Genomic DNA, 12,009 nt, shown 5'->3' with positions numbered 1-12,009 from the left:
AGAATCACCTGAGATGCACTGAATGAAAATCTACTTTTTTAGCAAGCCTCATACTAAAACAAGGACAGCCATATTTACTTTCTAATTAACTAAAAACTGTATTTCAAAATGTTTTTTAGATGGTAAGAGATAAAAAGTATAACAGCACGATCAAATATCGGCCTTATTGTGCAGCTGCTTTGAAGATTCTGTTCACTCCTATTACATCTTGTGAGAATGTCGTACCCTGAATAGTGACTGTCCTTCAGCCTTGGCCTCAGATCAAATGCAATCCACAGGCTGCAGATAAGCTCAGTGCCTGCTGCAGAGGCCCCCAGCTGAGCCACACCTGCTTCAGCCAGTCACTGTTAACATGAATGTCCATGAACATGAAAATAATTGCTCAGTGTTACAAACCAGTGAGTTTTAAGTGGTTTGTTACCAATCATTATTGTGCAAATTCTGGTCAATACAGTAATTCCATATATACATGTATAGATAAATATAACTTATAAAATGTATGGCCTCAGTATGAATGTTTAGTAACCCGTTAATGAAGATATTATGAAGAAATTAAAACTAAATGATGTTTGAGTAAAAGAGTCAACTTACAAAATTTGTTGGAAATTTGCATGTACATTTACACATATAGGTGTGTATATATTTGATACCTAATTGTCTACATATATAAAAATTTTTTATGTCTAAATGAAGATACATGTCTATGTTAATCCAGATGTTTCCTTCTGTTTTTGAATTTGGAGACTTTTTTTGCCTTATTATTTGTCAGCTGATTTATGCTGGTCTGGTGATGACACTCCACTGTCATAGTTAAGGATGGCCTGGAAGAATGGAAATCATCACAGTGGGGAATCTCCAACGGTTACACCTGATGGTCACTGCTGTGGATTGGATGTCCCTCCAAACTCACTGAAGCTTGGGCCCCATTGTGACAGTATTGAGAGGGTGGGAAATCCTATCATGGTAATTGAAAGGTGAGGTCTTGAAAAGGTGATTAGATTGTGAGGATTATGCCATAGTAAATGGATGAGTAAGTTAATGGTCTAAAGGTGGTCATGGGTGTGGTTATGAGGACTTTTAAAGGACAGTGCATGAAGTGTGTTCTCTCTCTCTCTCTCTCTCTCTCTCTCTCCCTACCTTTCTGTGGTTCTGCTATCCTCTGGGTGACATCCTGTTTGCTGTGAAAAGACACTACCCACCAACATGGCTGTACAAGTCCATTTGTGTTGTTATAACAAAATACCTGAAACTGGATTATTTATAACGAAAAATGACACTTGTTGCTTACAGTTTCTGAGGATGGGAAATCCAAAGTCCCTCTGGTGATGGCAACCGTGACCCAGGGGTCTCACATTTCAAGATGGTAGAAGCAGAGAGAGGGGGAGAGAGAGAGAGAGAGAGAGAGAGAGAGAGAGACTCTCCTTTTCTTTTAAAGCCCTCAGAAGCGCACCCCTACCCACCATTTTTAATCCATTCACTACTGCATGGTCCTACAACCCAATCACCTCTTCAAGGCTCCACCATTCAATTACCATAATAGGATTTCCTACCCTCTGAACAGTCACAATGGGGGCCGAGTTTCTAATATACAAAACTTAGATTACATAATTCAAGCCTCAGGCAGTTTTGGGGTCACAATTCAATGGCTTTCTCCAGATGTGTTCCCTGGACCTTGTGCCTCTCAGCCCCTGAAATTGTAAGCAGTGCATAATGTTACTTTACAAAATACCCAGTTTCAGGGGCCAGCCCGGGGCCAGCCCGGGGCCAGCCCTGTGGCGCACTCGGGAGAGTGCAGTGCTTGGGAGCGCAGCGGTGCTCCCGCTGCGGGTTCGATCCTATATAGGGATGGCCGGTGCGCTCACTGGCTGAGCGCGGTGCGGACGAACCCACGCCAAGGGCTGCGATCCCCTTACCGGTCTCAAAAAGACAAAAAAAAAAAAAATTACCCAGTTTCAGGTATTTTGTCAGAGATGATCTGATACTGCCACTTTTCAAGGAGAGATTGGCAATTCAATGACATGGACTGCTGGTTTTGACAGAGTATCAGGACTTTGAAGAAATGTCGCTGAACGATTGTAGGCAAAATTGTTTTGGAAAAATCTATGACTGGTCATTTCAAAATGTGCCATAGTTGAAAATAATGGCTTTCCTATCTGATACCCATCAGAAAGCCATTATACAGCAAGGAGTTCTCAGTAACTAATGTGATCCAACACATAGACTTCACTCAGTCACTTTCTCACTGTCATCCATGCATGGGCTCAATAATATAAATTTCAGCTGACATATGACCACTGGCACTTCTGCGCATCCAACATGCCAAAAGAATAACCAAACCTGGACCCCTATATGATAACACACATCAGGGATCACATTAACACCTAGTGTGCAGTGGATCACAGTGAACAGGAAGGACTGGACAGTTCCTCCCCCAGTGTTATATTCCTGAGCAGGAACCTTCCTCCCAGGCTGGTTGTGTAGAGAGAATCTTTGGTTCCAGCAGCTGCACTTTCCTTTATGGTCTGTTCAGAGGTATGGGGTGTATTTCCAGGAACATTTTCCAGGGCTCAAGCATCCTGCAAGGGACTTTATTCCCCCTCCATAGCTTGTGCTTTCTTGAAAATACAAAATCCTCAAACCTTGATTAATTCTAATATGACATTTCTAGATCAGGCCTGCCAAATAATTCATCCACAGCATGGTCTTTGAGTCTCTTCTCTAGAATAGATATTATTAAAGGCAGAGAACTAAGCAAAAACAAAAACAACAACAACAAAAAAAAAAAACCCACATCCAAGGAAATAATTGTAATAATAAGAACAATGACAGCAACAACAGAAACACCATCAATTGCCATTTATTGAGGTTTGAAGACCTACTGTGTGTTGATTCTGCACTAATGGTTTAATGATCTAGTGCAATTAATCTCATATTAATCCTCTATGGATGAGAAATCAGAGGTTCTCAGAGCTTAGATTGCTTCAGGTTCCGGTGCTTATGGGGGAAAGTTGGAGACAGACTCTGATACTCTGGCTTCATAATTCCTCCTCAGATATCACTGAACACAGTGAAGTGTGTAGTGTATTTAAAGTGAATATGATGTGTGCAGGTGGATGGACACACACATACACATGTCCCCTTCTGACTTCTATGCAGATTAAGATACACACTCTCCCAGCAACCCAAGCAGCCCCAAGCTCCTTTCTTGTCAATTCCATGTTTTGTTCACCACTACCTGAGTCCTCCTCTGTTCTATTTTGTTTTGTAGATCAATATTCATCAATTTTCTCAGTTGTTGAGCTTTATATAAATGGAATCATATAGTATCTACACTTTGGTGTCTCACTTCTTTTGGTTAACTTTTTTTTTTTTTAACTATGTTGTTTTGGCAGATGTAATTTATTCCCCTTTTATTCAGAAGAATTCTTTTCTCTATGAATATACTATGACTTATTTATTTTCACAGGTGATTACCAATATGGTGGAGGAACTGGGGAGTAACTCTGGAAAATAATTTGATGAGATGGTAGATAGGACTGAGGTCTGCACAGCAGATGACTTTTGATTTTTTAAAATAACCTATATATGCAAATATTTTCTCTTTATCATTTCAACACTTTATTCCATATATAGAAAAGTGTATTTCATCCTACTTATCTATGATATTCACGTCTCAATTTCTACATATGCATCTAAAATTCATGTTTTGAGTGAAATATCTTGTTATGTAAATATTTTACATAGTGCTGTTTTTACACTTTGAGGTTTTTGAGTACTATACATCTGATTTTGAAAGGCAGAAATTACCTTTGATAGTAATTTATAATCCAAATAGAATATATGCTTGCTGGGATGGGGGAATTGTGCATTATGTGAAGAAAGTACCAGTATTCAGGGTGAAGGAAGAATAATTATTTCTTAAAATATTTGATAATGTAAGATAAAGCAATTTATAATAATAGTCATAGTTTCTTGAAAATGTCTGAGGCATTTGTCTTCTATTACTGAACTTAGATGACAGAGTAATCATTGTGTTAACCTGGTCTCTGGTTTCCATAAAGGATCACCATGACCAGTTGGACTAGCTAAGTCTCAGTGTGACTGAGCCTGACATTGGCAAAGCTAGGTTTGGATGCTATGATTCTCAGAATAAGTGCATCCATCTGACTTTATCCTGACTCAGAGGCCTTGGTCCAGCACAGACATCTTGCTCACAGATAAGGAGACTACACAGTATCACCTGCTTTCTACATCCCTCACAGAGTGCTACAGGCCAAGACATGATCCCTGCTGTGGATCCTTGAGTCCAACCTGTATCAGCTTCTTCTCTCACTCCTGCAGCTGCCTTTTGAGTTACTGTGATGAGGATCAGGAAAATAGGGTAAATTTTATGAAACATGTTATTCATTTTCACCTTGAACCACTCACAATAGGTATATGAGGAAAAAATAATCAAAAGACATTGTTAAAGGCAGATCCAGAGTCCTCCAGCATCTTTTATTTACCTGCAAATGAGCACTACAACCATAGGTTTCTATTCTTTGTGGGTGATAGTCTGGCCCAAATGACCTGTTGAATATCTTGAGTTTGAGACTATTCTGTCTTTTCACGTTTAATACTGTGGAAAGATTAATGGCATGAGCTGCTTCTTCACAAAACTGTCATTGGTGTTTAAGCACCCTCTCCCGACAAATACAGATGCTCCTTTTCTGCTTTCTTGGGATGTACGAAAAAGAAATGCAAAAGAGTTTAACTGTTTTAGAGAAAGCAGTCGAATCAGCGGAGATAGCTTCAGAGCTGGAGAATGCAACCCTAAAACGCCTTCAGACTATAGAAGGGAAAGTCCTTGCAGCAAGTACTTGCCACCCAAGGAGAGCACAATTTGGAGGAACACAGGTAAATCCCAGACTGGATTTCATGTAGATCAGAGTGTGAACTCTCATTTCTCAGATTGTTAAGGAGATGGGAGCCTGAGTCTGGGTGTGTTTGATGGATGCATCTTCAGAAAAGGGTGTTGGTTCACTGGGGTCCGAGCCTGGGTCCTGCTCATGTGGGCAGTTGTGGTCAACCTCGCACCCACACTGCTGTGGCTACCTGAGTGACACTCTTCATGAATTCTAAAAAAGAGTGATGCAGTTGCAGGGCCATCAAGAAAGATCACAAAGCACCAAACAAAGGTGGTTCTGGAATATAAATTTCTGATCAGCTCCTCACTGTTACCTGAACCACCCATGGAGATGTGGAGGTGCATTGGTGTTAGACTGAGAGAGACGTGACCACCTGCATTTATTTTGCTCCCCAGACCAGGAACCTGAAGCAAGCCTGATTTTTATCTCTCTGAAAACATTCCTTAGATTTTTTGGTTTTTATTTATTTGCGTTTTTTAAATGTAACAAATTATCTGTGTGTTCCGTTACAAATTTTTGGTTACAATTGCATGAATCCATAAAATTTCGACTCATTAGTTTTTAGTAGACTCAGGAGTGTTATTTTAAATTATGTTTCTCATTATTATTTTTATCATAATGATTCTAGTTTAGGAAAATATTTTGTTCTTGGATTTGTCTCAGTCTCCTTTTTCTGTCTGTTTCATACTCTTCCATTGTGTGTACAGTGACTAAAACTCCCCTCTGTCTTCTCCATTATTTATTGATTTTCAACAATACATTCTAGTTGTGATTGCCTAGCATACTAGTTTTCTTTTAGTTTTTCATTTTTGATTGTGCATTTAGGGCTTTATTTCTCTAATATGCCAGGAGATCTGATAGATTTATATTTACATTTTCACATATTATTGTGATATTTTTCCTTAAATTCAATGGATTATTCAAAACATTTTGCTTAATTTTTTTTACTGGAATATTCATGAGATTTTGTGTTACTCTTTCTGTTCTTTCTTTCTTTTGTTGTTTTTGAGTGTGTTTGTTCATTTAATTTTATCTTTTTCAACTATACTAATTGTTTTAATTCATTATAATGAATTACAATAATCGATTGCAATGATAGACATTTTGACTTATAATACATCTCTGTCATTGGCCCATCTAAGACTCTTCCTTATTTACTTATTTACCAGCACACTCACTCATTAATTCATTTATAACAGCATAATAAGCTCCTGTGAACCTACCACACAAAATATGAGTTCTCTATCTTCTCACGTGCCTAACTCCCTCCACCAATTCAACCACAATTCTAAATCTTCTCATTGTTATATTTTGACTTTCTTTCCTACAATTCATATCTTCTATATGTAGTTAACAAATAATATTTGTATATGTTTTCTTTAAACATTATAAAATGAAATAGTACTATTGAGATCTAATTTATTAATCTTATTTTATGGTTGTTCCTTTATGTATTTTCTTTAAGAAATATTTTCCAACCTGCATAGTCACAAGATATGTTTTTGTGCTATTTTAGAAACTATTATTTTGCATTTCAAATTTAAGTTTAACATTGACTTTTTTCTTATTTTTTTCGGTGGCTGGCCAGTATGGAGATTTGAACTCTTGAACTTGGCGTTACCTGGTGTCACTCAAACAAACTGAGCAAACTGGACAGCTATGTTTATTATTAATTTAGAATTAATTGTTGTATATTTTAAATGTAGATGTAATTCATTTTGATGTCCTATGGATATCCAATTCATACAGAACAATTTATTTATTCTAAAAAACAAACATTCTCTACTAGTTTGCAGTGGTAATTTTATTGCAAATCATGTGACTGTTTATGTACGAACAAGTTTCTAGACTCTCAGACTCACCAGCTTTTTTGTCTATTAATTTGCAAGCACCATACTATTTCAACTACTGTTTTTCTTTACAGGCTTTGATATTGGGTATTGTTAGTGCTCCATCTTTATTCCTATTAATTTTTACATTTTGAAAATCCTTAAATACTTCAGAAAGATATTTTCTATTCAATAAAAATTCTCTGAGATTGTCTTGAATTAATTTGAGGAGAATTAGCATATTTACATTATTCAGTTTCTCAATTCATGAACAAGGTCCAACATTCCATGTATTGGGGTCTTCTGTATTTTTTTCTTAGTAATATTCAGTACATTTCTCTCAAGTTTTCTTGTACATATTTTATGTAAATTTCATTTTGACATAATGTCAAACCTAGACAAAAATTGCAAAACTAGTATAAGAAACTCTCATATACAACTTACCAATATTCATTTAGCATCAATAGGTGACTTTCTAATTCCACATTCTCTTTATATTTATTAATTGGCATCTAGCTACTATCGATGCAAAACAAATCACCTCAAAATGTAATGACACATGAAAGATGCAATAATTTTAATATTATCTCCTCATCTCTACATGTTGCCTGGGTTCGCCAAGTTCCTACTCCGGGTTTCTTTCATGGATGCAATCAGATGGGGTCTGGGACAGGAGTCCTCTCAAGGTGGTCAAGATCATGAGGATTTCCATGTAATGATGAAAATGTCTCTCTTCTCATTGTATCCTGAGGACCTTTCTGTGTCTGTGAATTGTGACTTCTCACAGGGCACTCACACACTTGAGTGACCAGAGAAGATCATGACACGTGAAGTTTTTAACCTCAATGACACCATTTTTCATGTGATTTATTTTTCCATTTCAGTTTCCAGTGGGAACAATTTGCTTCCCAGATTTGCAACTTGCAGACAATGCTTCAGGAAAGAGTTACCTTCAGCTAAAAGGCAATGAAATAGGATTAGCTACCTGGTTCGGCACCATCATAAAGCGGGACAGGCTCCCAGTTTGGTCAGGCCATGAAGTAATCTGTTATAAATTATCATAAGAATATATTTTCTAAAAAAATAAGTTAATGTGATTTGATTTAGCTAAGTGTGAACTATTGCTTCATAAATGGTGTATTAATTCAACATCAGGTTGAACGAAGAAGGCGATGGCCCTGGCTGGGGTTAGTGGTAAATAAGCTGAAAGGTAATAGTGGATCTCTGGACATGATGGAGATATAGAATTGCTCAGATATTCTCCACACACATTCCTGTGACTTAGAATCTCTAGGGATGAGTGACAGGGACCCAGCAGGACCCAGTGGACAAAGTGGAGGGAGGTGAGAACTGGCTGTGCTTTGCATGTGATCCACAAACCACACACAGTGGGCTGGCAGAAGGCAGACTGTGGGGACCCCGGTGTCTGAGCAGAACTTCTGCCAAATCATTGGTGACTACTAAGCTATGCAGATTCCTGGGAACCTACAAGCTAAAAAGTAAAAGTAAAAAATAAAAGCAGAGATATCAATGGCCACACTCTAAAAAGGAGATGGGCTCTGCAATGTTAATTCCAGAGAAGTTATTAAGGAGAAACTCAACAATACGTAGAAAATAAAATAGAATCAAGGATTCTGTATTATCTGAGAGATGTGCTAGAAAATATTATGTAAAATGCTCAAATTTCCATAAAAATTCTTGCAAAGAAACAAGAAAGTGCAAACCATATTGAGAAGTGAAAATTGTCAGTGGGAGTTGAAACTGACATTCCCTAAGTACTGGATTTAACAAAAGCTTTAAAGCAGTTATTATATAGACTGTTCAAAGAAGTTTTTAAAACTATGATCAACTAATGTAAGAGGAAAATATAAAGACAATGACAAAAATAGGGACTCAATAAAAATTCAGAAAAGAGACAGATGAGAATTCTAGGGCTGGAAAGTAAAATATTGTGACTGAAAAGTTCAGTAGATCGGGCCATCAGCATCTTTAGTCATCAGAAGAATCAATGATCCTGAAGACAGACTAATAGAAATTATCAAATCTACAAAAATAAATGAAAAAGAACTTTAAAAAGAATGAAGAATAGCTCAGAGACTTACAAGTCAATGTGAAGAATACCAACAACTGTGTAATGGGAGTCACGAAAGAGAAGAGAAAGGGGCTGAAGAAAATGTTTGGAGAAATAATGGCAAAAACTTTTCAAAGTCATGAAACAGACTAATATATAGATTAAGAATCAATGGAATTTGTTCAAGGAAAACACGAAAATCATAATCACACATTACAGGTAAAACGCTGATGCAAAGACAAGGGGAATATCTCAAATGCATCGAGAAAATCCTGACTCACTATGTAGGAAAAAATTGTAAAGCTGTTGGCTGACTTCATCATGACCAATGGAGGCCAGCAGACGTTCAATGACAGACTTAAATCCTGATGGAAGAAAAAAACTAAGCCAAAAGTTCAATATCCAGTGAAACTATGCTTCAAAAATAAAAGCAAAGTAAAAACACTTATTGAGAAACAAAAATGAAGAGAAGCTATTATTTGCAGACTTGCCCTACAAGAAATTCAGGAGGAAAATCCTCAGAGCCACAGGCAGTGACAGCAGACTGCTGTGACTTCGCTCTGCAGGAAGAAATGAAGGAATCAAAAATAGAAAAGAAACAAGACAGAAGCTAGAAACAAGGAAACACAAGTGCTTACTTCAGTTTGTGTGAGGATCAAGTCCAGGAAAACCACACTGTTGGCATAGAGGTTGGAGGGACAGTGACCTTGGATGACTTAGGGGAGCAGTTACTGACTGGGAAGGTGCATGAGGGAAGAATCTGGGGAATCTGAAATATCCTGTAGTTTCATCTGCACAGTGAGTATACACACACTTTATTCACTTGTACATTTGTGATCGCTGCCCTTTACTCTGTGTGTGTTTTATCTCAATCAAAAAAATAAAAAAGGCCCAAATCTGTTCTCTTTTAAAGAAATATGAAGACATCAAAACCATCAAATTTTATTTATTTATTTATTTGTTTGTTTGTTTATTTATTTATTTATTTATTTATTTTAGCATCTAAGGCATTTTTTATTTTTTTATTATTTTTTTATTTTTTATTTTATTTTTATTTTTATTTTCTTTTTTTTTTTTAATTTTATTTTGTCGATATACATTGTGGCTGATTATTGTTGCCCATCACCAAAACCTCCCTCCCTCCTCCCACCTCCCTCCCCTCCTCTCCCCACCAATGTCCCCTCTGTTTGCTTGTGTATCAACTTCAAGTAATTGTGGTTGTTATATCTTCTCCCCCCCCCCCCCGGTTTTTTTTTGTGTGTGTGTGTGTGTGTGTGTGTGTGTGTGTGTGTGTGTGTGAATTTATATATTAATTTTTAGCTCCCACCAATAAGTGAGAACATGTGGGATTTCTCTTTCTGTGCCTGACTTGTACCCAGAGGAATGGAAATCATCAAGTCGAAGGTATACCTGTTCCCCAGTGTTCATCGCAGCACTCTTTACTATAGCCAAGAGTTGGAACCAGCCCAAATGTCCATCATCAGATGAGTGGATACGGAAAATGTGGTACATCTACACAATGGAATCCTACTCAGCTATAAAAATGAATGAAATACTGCCATTTGCATCAACATGGATGGACCTTGAGAGAATTATATTAAGTGAATCAAATTTTATTTTTTTAATCAAAAGAGAAGTGTGCTTAAGAAAGAGCTAAGAAGATATCTCTGTGAGAACAGAAGGTAATATTTAAATTTATCCCACTTAAGCAGCATGGACTTTATCTTTATTGGTTTTCCTTCAAACAGAGAAGACATTTCAGTAATTTTTCTCACAAAAGAGGCCCCACCCTCCCTTTGGCTCTTTCCACACTGCTGCACCCACCAGGGGATTTGCATATTGTCCCCCTAGGGAAGACCTTCCCTTGCAAGTCTGAGATAAAAGCTCAGCTCTAAACTTGTCCTGACTTATCAGGACTCCTCAGCTCAAAATCTCCAAATGAGGTTCCCTGCTCAGCTCCTGGGGCTGCGGATGTTCTGGATCCCTGGTAAGGGCAGAAGAGAGATGAGGAGGAGAGTGGGGTGGGGGGTGAACTCCGGGGCTCACTGCTTCCCATGTGTGTTCTGTCCTGTGTGAAATGTGCACGCCTCGTCATCCAGGATGGGGCATGTGATGTTTAGATCTGTGAGACCGGAGAAGATTCTAGACGGTGCAAGGACCTGTGCTCTGTGAAAGACTGTGACATAGAAAGTGCGGGGGCTGGCGCAGGCGATTTGTGGAGTCCTCCTTGTGTCTTGCACCTTTTGGGTTCTGTTTTGAAATTGGATATTTTGGGGGTATAAATTAAAATTACATACTTGAATAATGATTTATCCTGAAATACATTAAAGAAAACATTATTAAATTAGTGTATGATGTTTACGCATAACATTGTACTTTTATCTCATTATTTCAGGAACCAGTGGGGATGTTGTGATGACCCAGACTCCCCTCTCCCTGCCCGTCACCCCTGGGGAGTCAGCCTCCATCTCCTGCAGGGCCAGTCTGAGCCTCCTACATAGTAAAGGAAACACCTATTTCGAATAGTTCCTGCAGAGCCCAGGCCAGGCTCCACAGCTCCTGATCTATGTGGTTTCCAACTGGGCCTCTGGAGTCCCAGACAGGTTCAGTGGCAGTGGGCCAGGGACAGATTTCACACTGAAGATCAGCAGGTTGGAGGCTGCAGATATTGGAGTGTTTCACTGCCTGCAACATACACATGCTCTGTCCACAGTGATATAGCCCAGAGCACAAAGCTCTCCTCTTGGTTTGGCCCAGCTGTCCACATGGATGTCTGGGGAGCAGCCCAGCACATTCTCTGAGTCTCTGAAAGAGGAAGATATTGGAAAATTCAGGGTAATGTTTGCTCCTGGGGCTGCTAGGCCTTGAGACACTGAGACTCACATCAGGAACCACCTGTTGGGGCCCCATCAGGTGCAGCAGCCTTACCTGGCATAAGTGGCAGGAGAAGGTGGTTCAGTTGTCCTCTGAGTAAACAGACTTGATTGAACAGAGAGGTGAACGAATTAACATTTGTCATTTAAGTTAATCAGCATTCCTGCCAAACAGTTGACACTGACTTGTGGCAATACATGATGAATACATCTTGGGGTTATAGCAGATACATGATTTATGCTAAAACTCTTTGATTTTCCTCAGTTACTACTTGCTGATAGAAAAAGGGAGTTCTTGAAATTCAAGAAGTTTGGTTTTAAAAATAAAA

The 12,009-nt window shown here is 38.3% G+C and overlaps 1 pseudogene; it reads left to right on the top strand.

Moving 5' to 3' along the window:
- Positions 1-10,745: 10,745 nt before the first annotated feature.
- LOC134362599 (immunoglobulin kappa variable 2-28-like) lies at positions 10,746-11,528 on the top strand (annotated as a pseudogene).
- Positions 11,529-12,009: the final 481 nt, after the last annotated feature.

Source organism: Cynocephalus volans, chromosome 14, assembly GCF_027409185.1.
Source record: "Cynocephalus volans isolate mCynVol1 chromosome 14, mCynVol1.pri, whole genome shotgun sequence".
Taxonomy (NCBI): domain Eukaryota; kingdom Metazoa; phylum Chordata; class Mammalia; order Dermoptera; family Cynocephalidae; genus Cynocephalus; species Cynocephalus volans.
This window is presented reverse-complemented; position numbering and strand designations above follow the sequence as displayed.